Source organism: Pseudophryne corroboree, chromosome 3, assembly GCF_028390025.1.
Source record: "Pseudophryne corroboree isolate aPseCor3 chromosome 3, aPseCor3.hap2, whole genome shotgun sequence".
NCBI lineage: Eukaryota > Metazoa > Chordata > Amphibia > Anura > Myobatrachidae > Pseudophryne > Pseudophryne corroboree.
The window spans coordinates 380,814,104-380,833,186 of record NC_086446.1 but is presented as its reverse complement, the minus strand read 5'-3'; the positions used below and the strand labels follow the sequence as shown (position 1 = coordinate 380,833,186).

Here is a 19,083-nt window from a genome sequence, read left to right as displayed (position 1 = left end):
CCACTTATCCAGAAGGCAAAGTGGGTTTCTGGCATTCGGGGCAAGGTGACCCATGTGCAAACATGGGTCACCTTTCAGTTCGTGGTCGTGACAGCGTTTTTTTAGTTTATTCAAGTACGTGGATTAACCCTGGATTTGCCGAGGAGCCTGGACCACTGGATCTTGTGAGTATAATTTTTTCAACAGGTACCCCTTGGATTCTACTGGACAAGAGGACCGACCTGCGTGGGAACTTAAGGTAAGTATGTATGTATGTGTGTATGTATTTAATAAAATTATACTTTCACGGTGTGTGTGTCTTGTGTTTTGTTGGGTATTTTTTTAGTAATAGTACTACAGGTACCAGCGGGCCAGTTTTTCCGCCGCATGCTGGTACTTGTGGTTCTCCAAGTACCAGCATGCGGGGGAGGCTTGCTGGGACTTGTAGTACTGCTACTAAAAACAATATCTTTTATTTTTCAACAAAGGCTATCAGCCCTCCCATCCGCAGCCCATTGGATGGGGGGGGACAGCCTCGGGCTTCACCCCTGGCCCTTGGGTGGCTGGGGGGGGGGGACCCCTTGATTGAAGGGGTCCTCACTCCCCCAGGGTACCCCGGCCAGGGGTGACTAGTTGGATTTTTGATGCCACGGCCGCAGGGCGCAGTATAAAAGTGACCCCCGGCTGTGGCATTATCTGTCCAGCTAGTGGAGCCCGGTGCTGGTTTTAAAAATACGGGGGACCCCTACTCTTTTTGTCCCCCGTATTTTTGGGACCAGGACCAGGCGCAGAGCCCGATGCTGGTTGCTTAAATATGGGGGAACCCCTGTCATTTTTTTCCACATATTTCTGCAACCAGGATCGGCTCAAAGAGCCCGAGGCTGGTTATGCTTAGGAGGGGGGACCCCACGCATTTTTTTTAAAAAAATTACATTGTTTACTTTAAAAAAAAAAAAAAAAAAACCCAGCACGGATCACACAAATCCGGCCGAGATTGATTGTAAAAAAAAACGGCAGTGTTTTGCTAATCACTGCCGTTAAATTAGGTAAAAAAACACGAATTACATCGACATCGGAAGCAAAGAAAAACACGAATACGACAGCTTAGTAAATTAGTCGTAATCCATTCAAAAAGTTGCAGTTTTACACTGTCGATGTCATTCGTGATTGAACTTTGACCTTTTTTCGGAAATTACGAATCTTAGTAAATAAACCCCAATGTATTGTATAGCGTTACAAAGTGCAAATGGATGACATACTAGTGCAAGGTGTAGATTGAGGACATGTGGATAAAATTAGTAGAATAGTGCAGGATAAAACGTACTGATTAGCAGTGCAAAGTTTTCCGTGGACTACAATAATATATTGGAGGTGTACACTGCAATTATCATTATAAATCGTATTAAATTGACGTCATTTATTAGACATTACAGTACCTAATCTTCCCAGGTAGTCTCCTTTCCTGGTACTGATCAGGCCCAGACACTGCTTAGCTTCCAAGATCAGACGAGATTGGGCGTACCAGTGTGGTTTGACTGTACGCGAAAAGGATTAGACATCATAATACCACGTGATTTTATTTCTTTATTAGTGAACAGTGATTAGCTAAATACATCTAGTTCGTGAAGTGAGAGAAGGAAAAAGAAAGGAGGAATTAAGTATTTCTGGGATACTGCACCTCATTAAAAAGGTGCAATTTCGTATCCCTCATTTAAGCCGACTGGATGTAGAGTCTGCAGCTGGAAAATCCAGTACATTTCTCGTCTTGAAAGTTTGTTTCCAAGGTCTCCTCCTCTCTCGCCAAGGCAAACGTGTTCAATGGCCTTGAAGCTAAGGTCCTCTGGATTGGAGTTGTGTTTAGATACAAAATGTCGGGACACCGTGACTTTCAACTTTGTTCTTGATATTCCTTATATGTTCCTGGATCCGTATTTTGAGGGGTCTCTTTGTCTTCCCCACATACTTCATTTTGCAGGTACACTCCAATAGGTAAATCACGGATGATGTGTTACAGTTCATAAAATTCTTTATAGTGTATTCTTTCTTATCATCTGTATCACTAAAGGTTTTCCTTTATATATAACGAGCAAAAAGGCTGCGGCACTCAGAGGCTTAATGCAAAGTTCTTAGTGTATTAAAAATAACACCTGATATCCAACGTTTCGGGGTTGGCACACCCCTTTGTCAAGGAGAAACAGCAATGAAGTGAATGAGAGAAGACTTACCTAAATACCCGGAAGAAGCTCGCCAAGTGAACAGCGCCGCCCTGGGCGCGGACCATACAGGTCATTGATGACAGGAGGTCGGGTTGTCAAGGTAACCAAGATGCCCGGCGCTCCTGTCAGCTGACGTGGAGTAAACAAAACAGTGTGAAAGTCAAGGCACCCGTGCTGGGAGACCCGGAGATCAGAAGAGGGGGGTGATGCAGGGGAAATATATAGTGAGAGATCCTGCACGCCAGGCATGGGCCTGATGGCAATTATAATAAAGGCAGCAGCATGTGACCACTGAAAAGTGTGCGGGAGCCGTGTCTTTATATGACGGACCCGTTGATGAAGCATTAGTGCTGCTGAGAGGATAAGTGTGATCCAACAAAAGTGAAGTGCGCTAAGCTCAGGTCACGAGGATGCCTGCCATGTCAAAGAATGGCACATGGCAGGTGTGAGTGCCATCAAGAGATGGCTGAAACATGTTGCTGAAAATGATTGTAATGACAGTGAGAAATAAAAGAGACAATCCACGACGTTAATTAAATGCCTGAAAACTAAAGTGAAAAAAACATGTCAACATGAAAAATGATAAATAAGTGATGTCAGTGTAATAACATGTGGTCCATGCTGAAAACTGGTTGCGAATATAGGTGCCTCACTGCTCTGGCGGCAGGAAAACTCATAGCAAGAAATGTCAGGTGAAAGGCTCATGCAGAATATGAAGAGATAGAGCAGTTATAAGCTGTGAAATTAAGGAGAATGCAACACATTCCACCTATGAAAAGTCAATGGACGCCAACAAGGCGGGGGAAAAGCTGGTCCAGAAAAGGGACATCCTCAAAGGAACACATTCCACGGCATAATCTCATTGAGGCCGTGGGGGTTAATGGTGTTCAATCAGTAGATCCATCTGGCTTCTAACTTCAACAGGAGTCCATCCCTGTCGCCCCCTCTGCACTTCTTGGGGATATGGTCAATCACCATCTGTCGTAGATCGCTCAACGAATGCCCTTTTTCCAGAAAGTGTTTCGCCACTGGTTGATCAGAACCCTTACCACTGGTCACTTGCTTAATGGCCGACCGGTGGAGGGCCATCCTCTCTCTCAAAGACCTAATCGATTTGCCCACATAAAGCAAATTGCAGGGGCAACTAATAATATACACTATGTATGTCGACGTGCACGTCAGCACGTGATTGATCTTATACGTGCGGTCTAAATGAGGGTGTTTGAAGGACGTGCCGGTAATCATGTGTGAGCATGTAGTGCACTTGGGGGCACTTGTAGCAACCCGGTGGCCGTTTGAGGAAACTAATGGATTCTTTGGTCCCTGGGTGGAAGTCCGTGATGTCGGCATGGACCACTTGGTCCCTAATGCTCTTGCCCCGTGTGAAGCACATGAGAGGGCGTTTATGGGCTACGCCCCGAAGGCTCTCATCGGTGGAAACCACTGGCCACAGGGCTCTTCACTTTTGTTGGATCACACTTATCCTCTCAACAGCACTAATGCTTCATCAACAGGTCCGTCACATAAAGACACGGCTCCCCCACACTTTTCAGTGGTCACATGCTGCTGCCTTTATTATAATTGCCATCAGACCCATGCCTGCCGTGTAGGATCTCTCACTATGGGGTATATGCAATTGCGGTCGAATTCCCGAAATTGTCGAATTTCTGGATTTTTTCGCCAAAAAAAATAATTTGTCAATGCAATTCAGTGCTTTCCGTCAAAAAAACGGACTTTCAAAATTCGACTTTTTGAAATTCGACTTTTGTCAAATTCGACTTTTCTGCAATGATACAAGTGCTGCAATTCGACCAAAGTATATTCAATTCAAGTTTGGAAATTCGAAAACAGTGCTTTTAGACAGTAAATTCGTCATTTTCAATCCGCCACACTTTGGAGGGTGAAACCAATAAAAAAAAATTAAAACATGTTTTTTTTGGTGTTTTTTTTTTTGGGAATAGCATATCTATTTATATTAGAAGGGATTAGGTACTTGGTTTGTCTTTTTTGGTTGCACAAGTATTATTTATATACTTTTAAAAAGATTTTTTTTTTTTTTTTATAGCTGGAACGGTAAAATCAAGGAAAAAAATGGCGTGGGGTCCCCCCTCCAAAGCATAACTAGCCTCGGGCTCTTCGAGCTGGTCCTGGTTCTAAAAATGCGGGGGAAAATTTGACAGGGGATCCCCCGTATTTTTAAAACCAGCACCGGGCTCTGCGCCTGGTGCTGGTGCAAAAAATACGGGGGACAAAAAGAGTATGGGTCCCCCGTATTTTTTACACCAGCATCGGGCTCCACTAGCTGGACAGATAATGCCACAGCCGGGGGTCACTTTTATACAGTGCCCTGCGGCCGTGGCATTAAATATCCAACTAGTCACCCCTGGCCGGGGTACCCTGGGGGAGTGGGGACCCCTTCAATCAAGGGGTCCCCCCCCAGCCACCCAAGGGCCAGGGGTGAAGCCCGAGGCTGTCCCCCCCATCCAAGGGCTGCGGATGGGAGGCTGATAGCCTCCAGTAGTACTACAAGTCCCAGCAAGCCTCCCCCGCAAGCTGGTACTTGGAGAACCACAAGTACCAGCATGCGGGAGAAAAACGGGCCCGCTGGTACCTGTAGTACTACTGGGAAAAAAATACCCAAATAAAAACAGGACACACACACCGTGACAAGTACAACTTTATTACATACTGCCGACACACACATACTTACCTATGTTGACACGCCGACTGCCACAGTCTCCGACGATCCGAGGGTACCTGTGAAAAAATTATACTCACCTTCCAGCGTCCAGAGATACATCCACGTCCAGAGTATAATCCAGGTACTTGGCAAAAAAAAAACCCGCAAAGACCCGTGCCAGCGGACTGAAAGGGGTCCCATATTGACACATGAGACCCCTTTCCCCGAATGCAGAGACCTCTCCGTGACAGCTGTCACTGAAAGGTCTCTTCAGCCAATCAGCGAGTGCAACGTATTTTTTGCACCAACACCAGGTGCAGAGCCCGGTGCTGGTTTTAAAAATACGGGGGATCCCCTGTCAATTTTTCCCCCGCATTTTTAGAACCAGGACCAGCTCGAAGAGCCCGAGGCTGGTTATGCTTTGGAGGGGGGACCCCACGCAATTTTTTTCCGGGTTTTTTCCCGTTTTTTTAATTTGCAGCAAAATCCGGCAAATCGGCCGTTTTTCGCCCGCGGGAATGTCGAATCCGTTTTTCATTGAATATGGTGAATTCCGGCAGCCACCTGCCGGAATTCACCTGTCGAATTGTGTCGAATTAAAAAAACGGCGATAATTTGCCGCGATTCGCCCGCAATTGCATATACCCCTATATATTTCCCCTGCATCACCCCCCTCTTTTCATCTCCGGGTCTCCCAGCACGGGTGCCTTGACTTTCACACTGTTTTGTTTACTCCACGTCAGCTGACAGGAGCGCCGGGCGTCTTGGTTACCTTGACAACCCGACCTCCTGTCATCAATGACGTGTATGGTCCGCGCCGGACCTGGGCTCAGGGAACGGAGCCCAGGGCGGCGCTGTTCACTTGGCGGGCTTCTTCCGGGTATTTAGGTAAGTCTTCTCTCATTCACTTCATTGCTGTTTCTCCTTGACAAAGGGGTGTGCCAACCCCGAAACGTTGGATATCAGGTGTTATTTTTAATACACTAAGAACTTTGAATTAAGCCTCTGAGTGCCGCAGTCTTTTTTGCTCGTTTTACATTCCATGTTTTCTGGAGGCACCAGAGCGCCCGAGCCCATTAGGAGGAGTGCCGGTCCGCACATTGACTATATATATATATATATATATATATATATATATATATATATATATATATATTGTAACACTGTAGGGGTGCAAGGCGCCTTTTCCTGGGGAATGTGGTAGCACGCAGCAGCTGAGGAACAACACAAGTCCAGTTTCTGGTACAACTGACCCCGGCCAGTTTTATTGAAACAGAAAATAAAACAAACCCCAAAATAAAAATACCTTGCCTGTCCGGCACTAACTAAACATAAGATATTCCTAACTGTCACTAAACAAAACACAGAGTTCTTCAGTACATACTGTATAGCTCACTTGCATCAGAAAGCGTGTCTCTCACACACAGATCCTGCAGCCTTCCCAGGCAGTCTGCCCATACTAATCAGGTTAGCAGCACTATAACACACTTACACAGCTGAAACCCTGATTAGCCCTCTGTGAGGCCAAAGACCCGAACTGGGCCCAATGTCTAGAACTCGCCTTATCTCTCTCTCAGAGCCTTTACCCAGCTTTTACAGCAAACTGAAAAGGTTCAGACAAAACAAAAAGCATTTTTCCTAGAAGTTAACATTTTCTAAAACATGTAAGACAAGAACCTGGGACAAATATACCTGCCCTCAAACACTATCCCAGTGTTCTTGTCACATATCCCCCTCCCCTGTTTCGACCTAGGGGCCGGAACACTTGTAGCCCCCAAACAGAAGATGCGAGACAATGCATCTGCGTTGGCCAATTGTGTTCCCGGTCTATGTTCGACAGTAAACTTAAAGTCCTGCAACGCTAGAAACCATCTAGTTACACGAGCATTCTTGCCTCTATTTACATACATCCATTTTAAAGGGGCATGGTCTGTCACTAGTCTGAATTGTCTACCCAAGAGGTAATATCTCAAGGTATCTAGTGCCCACTTAATGGCCAAAGCCTCCTTTTCCACAATGGCATACCTTTTTTCATGCTCATTGAGTTTCCTACTCAAATAAATGATAGGGTGTTCGTCCCCATCTCTGGTTTGGGACAGCACAGCACCTATCCCTACCTCTGAGGCATCTGTCTGTACCACAAATTCTTTTGAAAAATCTGGTGTTATCAACACCGGTTGTGAACACAAAGCCACTTTTAACGCTTGGAACGCCTTTTCTGCATCAGGGTTCCATTTCACCACATTTGACTGCTTCCCTTTGGTAAGGTCTGACAACGGCACCGCTGTGGTCGCAAAATTAGGAATAAACCGTCTATAGTACCCAGTAATTCCCAAAAAAGCCCTTACCTGTTTTTTATTCACTGGACGAGGCCAGTTTTGAATAGCATCAACTTTATTCAATTGGGGCCTAATCAGACCTCTGCCTATGGTGAAGCCCAAGTATTTGACCTCCTCCATTGCGAGGCAGCACTTCTTTGGGTTAGCAGTTAACCCTGCCTCTCTGATTGAGTCCAGTACTGCTTGTACTTTAACCAAATGGGACCCCCAGTCTGTACTGTGAATTACCACATCATCCAAATAGGCAGCTGCATATTTTCTATGGGGCCTCAAAATTTTATCCATCGCCCGTTGAAAGGTTGCTGGAGCCCCATGCAACCCAAAGGGTAACATCTTATACTGGTACAGCCCCTCCGGAACCGAAAAGGCTGTTTTTTCTTTGGCGCTATCAGATAAAGGTATTTGCCAGTAACCTTTGGTCAGGTCCAATGTGGTGAGAAACCTGGCTGTTCCCAGCCTTTCTACAAGCTCATCCACACGGGGCATGGGGTATGCGTCAAACTTGGACACCTCATTTAACTTACGAAAGTCATTACAGAAGCGTATGCTACCGTCGGGCTTCGGGATGAGCACTATGGGACTGGACCACTCACTGTTAGACTCCTCTATGACTCCAAGTTCTAACATGGTTTTAACTTCCTTAGAAATAGCTTCTCGCTGAGCTTCAGGAATCCTATATGGCTTTAAATGAACCCTGACCCCTGGTTCTGTGACAATGTCATGTTTTATTATGGTCGTTCGGCCAGGCAGCTCTGAAAATACCTCCCTATTTTGGATGAGAAATTCTTTAACCTGATTGTTCTGATCAGCTGATAATGTCTCTGACACCTTCACTGCGGGAAGCAACCGGGGTGAAGACACCGAAGGGCAAGGCTCCGCTGACAGAGACAACCTATCTTTCCAGGGTTTGATTAAGTTAACATGGTAAATCTGTTCGGGTTTTCTCTTTCCCGGCTGGTATACTTTGTAATTAACCTCATTCACTTTTTCCCTAATCTCAAATGGACCCTGCCATTTAGCTAGGAATTTGCTTTCCACAGTGGGTACCAAAACAAGAACTCTATCTCCAGGAGCAAATTCCCGTATCTTGGCACTCCGGTTATAGACCCTCTGTTGAGCACTTTGGGCCTGTTCCATGTGCTCTCTGACAACAGGTACCACGGCTGCAATCCTATCCTGCATTTGTGTTACATGCTCAATAACGCTTCTATAAGGAGTGGGCTGTCCTTCCCACGTCTCTTTGGCAATATCCAACAGCCCTCTGGGGTGTCTACCATACAACAAATCAAATGGAGAAAACCCCGTAGAGGACTGAGGAACTTCTCTGATGGCCATTAACAAGTAGGGCAACAAACAATCCCAGTTTTTCCCATCTCTCTCAACAACCTTTTTTAACATACTTTTTAATGTTTTATTAAACCTTTCCACCAACCCGTCAGTTTGGGGATGGTAGATGGACGTCCTGAGGTGAGTGACCTTAAATAACTTGCACAATTCTTTCATGATCCTTGACATAAATGGAGTACCTTGGTCAGTCAAAATTTCTTTTGGTATTCCCACTCTACTAAATACCTGCACCAGCTCCCTAGCTATCGCCTTGGTTGTGATAGTGCGTAAAGGGACAGCCTCAGGATATCGAGTGGCATAGTCCATAATTACCAGGATATACTGATGGCCCCGAGCAGACTTTAACAAGGGCCCCACGAGATCCATGGCTATTCTGTCAAACGGGACCTCTATAATAGGCATGGGAACTAGTGGGCTCCTGAAATGGGGTCTAGGGGCATGATACTGGCATTCAGGACAGGAAGAACAATATTCAGACACTTCTTTATAAACCCCTGGCCAAAAGAACCTTTGTAAAACTCTTTCAGTGGTTTTTTCTGCCCCTAAATGTCCTGCGGTAACGTGACTATGAGCTAAATCTAGTACCGTTCTCCGATAAGGCTGGGGAACTACCAGCTGTTCTACCACATCCTCACCCCTTTTGACAATGTGGTACAAGAGCTCATTACAGATGGCCATATGGGGATACGTAACCCTGTCACCTGGTACCACAGGTTCCCCATTAACAACCTTAACATTCTCTCTAGCCTTTATTAAGGTAGGATCCTTTAACTGTTCAGACGCAAACAGATCCTTCTTTACCTCCAGGTCAGGCACGCTTTCAGTTCTAACTACTATGTCTCTGTTCCCGGCAAGAGGGTCCTCACTGGACTCCCCATCTGTCACTTCCCCAGCCAAACTAGCAAAAGGCAAAGGGCCAGAAAGTTCCGAAGACCCACGTACATCCATAAAATCACCGGTATTATCAACTGGCTTTTTACTTCTCACATCTGTTGATAACCGTGATTCCCACAGTTTCCAAAAATGAGGAAAATCCCTCCCTATTATGGCCTCATGCACCAAGGTAGGGACCAGTCCCACTTTAACCATTGCTGAGCCACAACAAGTTTCTATATTCACCTCAGCAGTGGCATAATGTTGGGTATCCCCATGTATGCAAGTTACCCCAATAGGTATTTGCTGGACCTTTAATGGGTTCACTAACCCAGCTTTCACGAGGGTAACTAAACTTCCTGAATCTAGCAAGGCCTCTACCCGGTTACCCTCTAAGAACACATCACACATTTGTTTTTCCAGCTCAGGTGAAGGTACCACAGTACAGGCTAACCTAGCAAAGAAAGACATTCTGCGACATTCAAAGGCAGCATCACATTGCATGGGTTCTTGCATGACTGGGCAATTGGCAACAACATGACCTGGCATACCACATCTAAAACATTTAACCACACGATTATCAACCCGTTTGGGCAACATAGACCGTTCTAGCCCCATTGGCCTGTCTCCAGGGCCAGTGTTTACAGTCTCTCCAGCCTTGCGTTCTCTTAACCGCCCAGCAACGTTTTCCCACGGAACAGTCTTACCAGTCTTTACTGAAGGGCGCTGTCGAGGATCTATGGGTTGCTGGGTGGTCATCAGTAGTTCCTCTGCTGCCAAATACCGCTCTACCATGTCCACTAATTGGTCAGCAGTACCCGGGTTTCCATGGCTCACCCACTTGCGCAGGACCATGGGCAAAGATCTCAAGTAGCGGTCCATGACGACTCTTTCAACCATCTGGGGACCAGTTAATGTCTCTGGCTGTAGCCATTTTTTTGTTAGCTGAATAAGGTCGTGCATCTGAGAGCGCGGAGGCTTCTCCATGGCGTACACCCAACGGTGCACCCGTTGTGCTCGTACTGACAGCGTGACTCCCAGGCGGGTCAGGATCTCAGTCTTTAGTTTATCATAGTCCCGAGCCTCAGCAGGGCTTAAATCAAAGTACGCTTTTTGGGGCTCACCTGACAGAAAAGGTGCCAGCAGACTGGCCCACTGTGCTTTTGGCCAGTTCTCACGCTCTGCAGTCCTTTCAAACGTGGTCAAGTAGGCCTCCACATCGTCAGCCTCTGTCATTTTCTGCAGGAAGTGACTGGCCCGTATAGAACTAGAGCTGGTCGGAGCACTGACGGCCACATCTCCAATCCGGGCTGCAAGGCTCTGCACCACTTCTGTTAAGGCCTCTCTATCCTGACGCTGTTGCCGGTAAAGTTCGTCAATAGCCACCTGCTGCTGTCTCCTATTTTCCTCCATTGCCACCTGCTGCTGTCGGTTGGCCTCCTGCTGAGCCGCTGTAGCTTGCAGCAAGGCTTTAAGCAGATCCTCCATGTCGACAGATTTTTCAGGCGGCTTTGTAGCTGCTTTCACCCAAGACATATATCAAACCCTCAGGGGTGAGTCTCAGTAACCTCACACTGGGCTGTATCTGCATAAACCACCGTTTTCTGCAGGCCTCACAAAGCTGCTGCTTTCACTTATGCGCAGAACGGGGTTGCTCGCATTCTCCACCAAGTTGTAACACTGTAGGGGTGCAAGGCGCCTTTTCCTGGGGAATGTGGTAGCACGCAGCAGCTGAGGAACAACACAAGTCCAGTTTCTGGTACAACTGACCCCGGCCAGTTTTATTGAAACAGAAAATAAAACAAACCCCAAAATAAAAATACCTTGCCTGTCCGGCACTAACTAAACATAAGATATTCCTAACTGTCACTAAACAAAACACAGAGTTCTTCAGTACATACTGTATAGCTCACTTGCATCAGAAAGCGTGTCTCTCACACACAGATCCTGCAGCCTTCCCAGGCAGTCTGCCCATACTAATCAGGTTAGCAGCACTATAACACACTTACACAGCTGAAACCCTGATTAGCCCTCTGTGAGGCCAAAGACCCGAACTGGGCCCAATGTCTAGAACTCGCCTTATCTCTCTCTCAGAGCCTTTACCCAGCTTTTACAGCAAACTGAAAAGGTTCAGACAAAACAAAAAGCATTTTTCCTAGAAGTTAACATTTTCTAAAACATGTAAGACAAGAACCTGGGACAAATATACCTGCCCTCAAACACTATCCCAGTGTTCTTGTCACAATATATATATATATACACACACAACATGCACTGTAACTGGCACTCACTAAATCCATACCATAGCTTGTACCGGTGCCCTCACATGCTGGATCACCAGCAATACATACACAACAAGCAGGTGCGGCACTCGGAAGGAAAAAATGACAAACTCAGGGGTTTTCTATATCAACGTTTCGGTGTATTACCGTCTTCAGGATATAAATTACAATAAACACACTCTTACCTGTAGCAATTTAAGGTAAGAGTGTGTTTATTGTAATTTAAACACGCCGACTGCCACAGTCTCCGACGATCCGAGGGTACCTGTGAAAAAATTATACTCACCTTCCAGCGTCCAGAGATACATCCACGTCCAGAGTATAATCCAGGTACTTGGCAAAAAAAAAAAACCGCAAAGACCCGTGCCAGCGGACTGAAAGGGGTCCCATATTGACACATGAGACCCCTTTCCCCGAATGCAGAGACCTCTCCGTGACAGCTGTCACTGAAAGGTCTCTTCAGCCAATCAGCAAGTGCAACGTCCTTGCACTCTGCTGATTGGCTCTGCGCGTCTGAGCTCAGACAGCGCATCGCAAAGCCTCTCCATTATATTCAATGGTGGGAACTTTGCGGCTAGCGGTGGGGTCACCCGCCGGTCAGCGGCTGACCGCGGGTAACCCCCCCGCTGACGGCAAAGTTCCCACCATTGCAAGTAATGGAGAGAGCTGTGCGATGCGCTGTCACAGCACAGACAGCGCACAGCCAATCAGGTGAGCGCCACGTAGTAGCGCTTCCTGATTGGCTGAAGGGACCTCAGTGACAGGAGTCACGTGGGGTCCCGGCACATTCGGGGAAAGGGGTCTCATGTGTCAATATGGGACCCCTTTCAGTCCGGCATGGTCGGGTATGCGGTTTGTTTTTTTAACAAGTACGTGGATTATACTCTGGACGTGGATGTATCTCTGGACGCTGGAAGGTGAGTATAATTTTTTCACAGGTACCCTCGGATCGTCGGAGACTGTGGCAGTCGGCGTGTCAACATAGGTAAGTATGTGTGTGTCGGCAGTATGTAATAAAGTTGTACTTGTCACAGTGTGTGTGTCCTGTTTTTATTTGGGTATTTTTTTTCCAGTAGTACTACAGGTACCAGCGGGCCCGTTTTTCTCCCGCATGCTGGTACTTGTGGTTCTCCAAGTACCAGCTTGCGGGGGAGGCTTGCTGGGACTTGTAGTACTACTGGAAAAAACAATATTCTGACATTTTTCTCAAGGCTATCAGCCTCCCATCCGCAGCCCTTGGATGGGGGGGACAGCCTCGGGCTTCACCCCTGGCCCTTGGGTGGCTGGGGGGGGGACCCCTTGATTGAAGGGGTCCCCACTCCCCCAGGGTACCCCGGCCAGGGGTGACTAGTTGGATATTTAATGCCACGGCCGCAGGGCACTGTATAAAAGTGACCCCCGGCTGTGGCATTATCTGTCCAGCTAGTGGAGCCCGATGCTGGTGTAAAAAATACGGGGGACCCCTACTCTTTTTGTCCCCCGTATTTTTTGCACCAACACCAGGTGCAGAGCCCGGTGCTGGTTTTAAAAATACGGGGGATCCCCTGTCAATTTTCCCCCCGCATTTTTAGAACCAGGACCAGCTCGAAGAGCCCGAGGCTGGTTATGCTTTGGAGGGGGGACCCCACGCCATTTTTTCCGGGTTTTTTCCCGTTTTTTTAATTTGCGGCAAAATCCGGCAAATCGGCCGTTTTTCGCCCGCGGGAATGTCGAATCCGTTTTTCATTGAATATGGTGAATTCCGGCAGCCACCTTCCGGAATTCACCTGTCGAATTGTGTCGAATTAAAAAAACGGCGATAATTTGCCGCGATTCGCCCGCAATTGCATATACCCCTATATATTTCCCCTGCATCACCCCCCTCTTTTCATCTCCGGGTCTCCCAGCACGGTGCCTTGACTTTCACACTGTTTTGTTTACTCCACGTCAGCTGACAGGAGCGCCGGGCGTCTTGGTTACCTTGACAACCCGACCTCCTGTCATCAATGACGTGTATGGTCCGTGCCGGACCTGGGCTCAGGGAACGGAGCCCAGGGCGGCGCTGTTCACTTGGCGGGCTTCTTCCGGGTATTTAGGTAAGTCTTCTCTCATTCACTTCATTGCTGTTTCTCCTTGACAAAGGGGTGTGCCAACCCCGAAACGTTGGATATCAGGTGTTATTTTTAATACACTAAGAACTTTGAATTAAGCCTCTGAGTGCCGCAGTCTTTTTTGCTCGTTTTACATTCCATGTTTTCTGGAGGCACCAGAGCGCCCGAGCCCATTAGGAGGAGTGCCGGTCCGCACATTGACTATATATATATATACACACACACAACATGCACTGTAACTGGCACTCACTAAATCCATACCATAGCTTGTCCCGGTGCCCTCACATGCTGGATCACCAGCAATACATACACAACAAGCAGGTGCGGCACTCAGAAGGAAAAAATGACAAACTCAGGAGTTTTCTATATCAACGTTTCGGTGTATTACCGTCTTCAGGATATAAATTACAATAAACACACTCTTACCTGTAGCAATTTAAGGTAAGAGTGTGTTTATTGTAATTTATATCCTGAAGACGGTAATACACCGAAACATTGATATAGAAAACTCCTGAGTTTGTCATTTTTTCCTTCCGAGTGCCGCACCTGTTTGTTGTGTGTGTGTATATATATATATATATATATATATATATATATAGAAACATAGAAACATAGAATTTGTCGGCAGATAAGAACCACTTGGCCCATCTAGTCTGCCCCTTATTATTTATTTATTTTTTTAATATTATTTTTTATCACTAACCTTATTTGATCCTTATTTCTTTGTAAGGATATCCTTATGTCTATCCCATGCATGTTTAAATTGCTCTACTGTCTTAGCCTCTACCACCTCTGATGGGAGGCTATTCCACTTGTCCACTACCCTTTCTGTGAAATAATTTTTCCGCAAATTTCCCCTGAACCTCCCCCCCTCCAGTCTCAGTGCATGTCCTCGTGTCCTATTGCTTCTCTTCATTTGGAGAATGTTTCCCTCCTGGACTTTGTTAAAACCCTTCATATATTTGAAAGTTTCTATCATGTCCCCCCTTTCCTTTCTCTGCTCCAAACTATACATATTGAGATTTCTTAGTCTTTCTGGGTATGTTTTGTGATGTAGGCCATGCACCATTTTAGTTGCCCTCCTTTGTACAGTTTCTAATGTATTAATATCCTTTTGAAGATATGGCCTCCAGAACTGAATACAGTATTCTAGATGAGGCCGTACTAATGACCTATACAGTGGCATTATTACTTATTTCTTTCTGCTGCTGATTCCTCTCCCAATGCAGCCAAGCATCTGACTAGCCTTCCTCATTGCCTTGTTACATTGCTTACCTGCTTTTAAGTCATCTGAAATAGTGACTCCTAGATCCCTTTCCTCCTCAGTAGTTTCCAGTATAGTGCCATTAATACTGTATTTAGCTTTAGGATTTTTGAGACCCAAGTGCATGATTTTGCATTTTTTGGCATTAAACTGTAATTGCCAGACTCTTGACCATTCCTCTAGTCTACCTAGATCCTCAATCATTTGTTTTACCCCACCTGTTGTGTCTACCCTGTTGCATACCTTTGTGTCATCTGCAAAAAGGCATACTTTCCCTTTAATGCCATTTGCAATGTCACCAATAAAGATATTAAAAAGCACTGGTCCAAGTACAGATCCCTGGGGTACTCCACTGGTAACATTTCCCTCCTGTGAATGCACTCCATTTACCACAACTCTCTGTTTTCTATCCTTCAACCAAGATCTTATCCATTCAATAATCCTAATATCCAATCCCAAACTTTCAAGTTTATTTAGCAGTCTGCGATGTGGAACTGTGTCAAAAGCCTTACTAAAGTCTAGATAAGCTATATCCATGGCTCCACCTTTATCCATCACTTTAGTCACACAATCAAAAAAGTCAATAAGATTTGTTTGACATGATCTCCCCCCAGTGAATCCATGCTGTTTGGGATCCAGTAAATTGCCGGATTTGAGATAATCTACAACTCTTTCTTTTAAGAGTGTTTCCATCAATTTCCCTACTACTGATGTAAGACTCACTGGTCTGTAGTTGTTTGCCTCTTCCTTGCTTCCACTTTTGTGCAGTGGGACTACGTTTGCTCTTTTCCAGTCCCCTGGAATTTCTCTTGTAGCTAATGACTGGTTGAATAATTCTGTCAATGGTGCTACCAGCACCTATTTAAGTTCTTTTAATATCCTTGGATGTATCCCATCTGGCCCCATAGATTTGTCCACTTTCAGCTTTGAGAGTTCTGTTAGGACCTTCTCCTCTGTAAATGTACTTGTTTCATTTTCCTGAATATCCCTGCAACTTAACTGTGGCCCCTTCCCCTCTCTTTCAGTAGTAAATACTGAGCAAAAATAATCATTAAGATGATCTGCTATTAAATTATCTCCTTCAACAAGACTCCCAGTGTCCGTCTTAAGTTTTATAATTCCGCCTTTTGTTTTTCTCTTTTCGCTTATATACCTAAAAAAAGTTTTGCCTCCTTTACCCACTGACTGGGCCATTTTCTCCTCAGCTTGTGCCTTTGCACATCTGATTACCTTCTTTGTCTCCTTCTGTCTAACAAGATATATCTTTTTGTCTTCATTATTTTGTGTCTGCTTAGATATATATATAGCACTCCTTTCTCCAATAGGACTCAAGGTGCTTTACAGGCATCAAAACAAAGCACATAGGGGGTCATTCTGAGTTGATCACTCGCTAGCTATTTTTTGCAGTGCTGCGAACAGATAGTCACCACCTATAGGGGAGTGTATGTTTGCTTTGCAAGTGTGCGAACGCATGTGCAGCCGAGCACTACAAAAAAGTTTTGTGCAGTTTCTGAGTAGCTCAGAACTTACTCAGCCGCTGCGATCACTTCAGCCTATTTTTGTCCGGAATTGACGTCAGACACCCGCCCTGCGAACGCTTGAGCACGCCTGCATTTTTGCGACCACTCCCAGAAAACGGTCAGTTGACACCCACAAACGCCTTCTTCCTGTCTATCTCCTTGCGATCGGCTGTGTGAATGGATTCTTCGTTAAATCCATCGCTCAGCAACGATCCGCTTTGTACTCATACAACGTGCCTGCGCTTTGCGGTGCATACGCATGCGCAGTAGTGACCTGATCGCAGCGCAGCTAAAAGTCCTAGCATGCGATCAGGTTGGAATGACCCCCATAGTACAAAAGATTAATACAGTAATACAGAAGTGAAAAATACAAAATGTACGGTGCACCACAACTGTAATGCAGAATTCATGCAGACATTTTGGGGAATAACTATATGGGTTTTATATTCCACCTAAAAGGGGTACCAGGTGAGGCAGTCATGTTGGGCGCACTACATAGGATTACCCTGGGTGGCATAGGTCACGTCTGGAAGAGATGACACAAAATGGGGAGATTGCAGTGACCTATTGCTATGAGTGAGGTCCCAACAGAACCGTGTATTTTTCATCCCATCGACGAACGTACCAGGTGAGGCAGCCATGTTGGATGCACTGCGAAGGTTACACTGTAGGAAATAAGCCATACAAGGACCCAAGACATACATGGGAAAAACTAATGTGTGTTGTAGTTAGAGATGAGTGGGTTCGGTTCGTTGAGATCCAAACCCCCCCGAACGTCACGTATTTTACACGGGTCCGAGGCAGCCTCGGATCTTCCCGCCTTGCTTGGTTAACCCGAACGAGGCCGAACATAGGTAAGTATGTGTGTGTCGGCAGTGTGTAATAAAGTTTTACTGTCGACGGTGTCTGTGTCCTGTTTTTATTTGGGTATTTTTTTTCCATTAGAACTACAGGTACCAGCGGGCCAGTTTTTCTCCCGCATGCTGGTACTTGTGGTTCTCCAAGTACCAGCTTGCGGGGGGGGCTTGCTGGGACTTGTAGTACTACTGGAAAAAACAATATCTTTTCATTTACAACAAAGGCTATCAGCCCCCCCATCCGCAGCCCATTGGATGGGGGGGGACAGCCTCGGGCTTCACCCCTGGCCCTTGGGTGGCTGGGGGGGGGGGACCCCTTGATTGAAGGGGTCCCCACTCCCCCAGGGTACCCCGGCCAGGGGTGACTAGTTGGATATTTAATGCCACGGCCGCAGGGCACGGCATAAAAGTGACCCCCGGCTGTGGCATTATCTGTCCAGCTAGTGGAGCCCGATGCTGGTGTGAAAAATACGGGGGACCCCTACTCGTTTTGTCCCCCGTATTTTTTGCACCAGCACCAGGCGCAGAGCCCGGTGCTGGTTTTAAAAATACGGGGGATCCCCTGTCAATTTTTTCCCCGCATTTTTAGAACCAGGACCAGCTCGAAGAGCCCGAGGCTGGTTATGCTTTGGAGGGGGGACCCCACGCCATTTTTTTCCGTGTTTTTCACATTTAAACGTTTATAAAGCCACTCTCTCATGTGTCTCCTGTGTTTTCCAAGCTGTTTCCTGGTTGTGGCTGGTGACATCACACATGGAGACAGCCTATCATCTTCTGGGGCTTGCAAATACCGTTTCAGACCCTTTCACACTGCACAGTGAAATGGGACTGAAACGGGTAGGACCCTGCTTTTTTACCGTTTCAAAATACCGGTATTTTGAAAACGGTAAATTGAAGGGGACCCTTTCACATCGCAGCTTGACCCGTTTAGGAAGCCAGTTAAAACGGCAAAATACCGGGTATAAGCTGCGGTGTGAAAGGGGTATAAGAGGGAAGTCCAGGAGCAGAGCATTCTGTCCCTCCTGGAGAGGGTCATGTTGGGAGGTATGTAATGGGCAAAACCATTTTGCACTGCAGGTGGGGCAGATATAACATTTGCAGAGAGAGTTAGATTTGGGTGGGTTATATGGTTTCTGTGCAGGGTAAATACTGGCTGCTTTATTGTTACACTGCAATTTAGATTTCAGTTTGAACACACCACACCCAAATCTAACTTATGTGCACATGTACCATATGCCCCACATGCAGCGCAGCATTGTTTTGCTTAGTTGTGTGTGTGCTATTTTGCTTTGCTTACAAACATTGCCCCTCATTATATTATGATACAGTATATTACGATACTGATTCAAAGATGCGCGCAATGCCGAAGTTCACATAGTTGAGCATTTTTCTTGCATTTGCCCCACCTGCAGTGCAGCATGGTTTTACATAGTAACTTAGTAACATAGTAAATGAGGTTGAAAAAACACAAATTGTCCATCGATTTCAACCTGTATTTAAAATTCCTACACTATTCTACACTGGGTGAAGTATGATGACTCAATTGACGACTGTTAATAGGCTAGTTGACAACTGGAGTGAATACTCTTACTAAAATAAGGAGATTTATGGTAAGACTTACCATTGTTAAATCTCT

General features: G+C 46.1%; 1 pseudogene; it reads right to left on the bottom strand.

The window, feature by feature from the left end:
* Positions 1–1,403: 1,403 nt before the first annotated feature.
* Positions 1,404–1,522, bottom strand: LOC134897937 (5S ribosomal RNA; annotated as a pseudogene).
* Between the last annotated feature and the right edge of the window lie 17,561 nt (positions 1,523–19,083).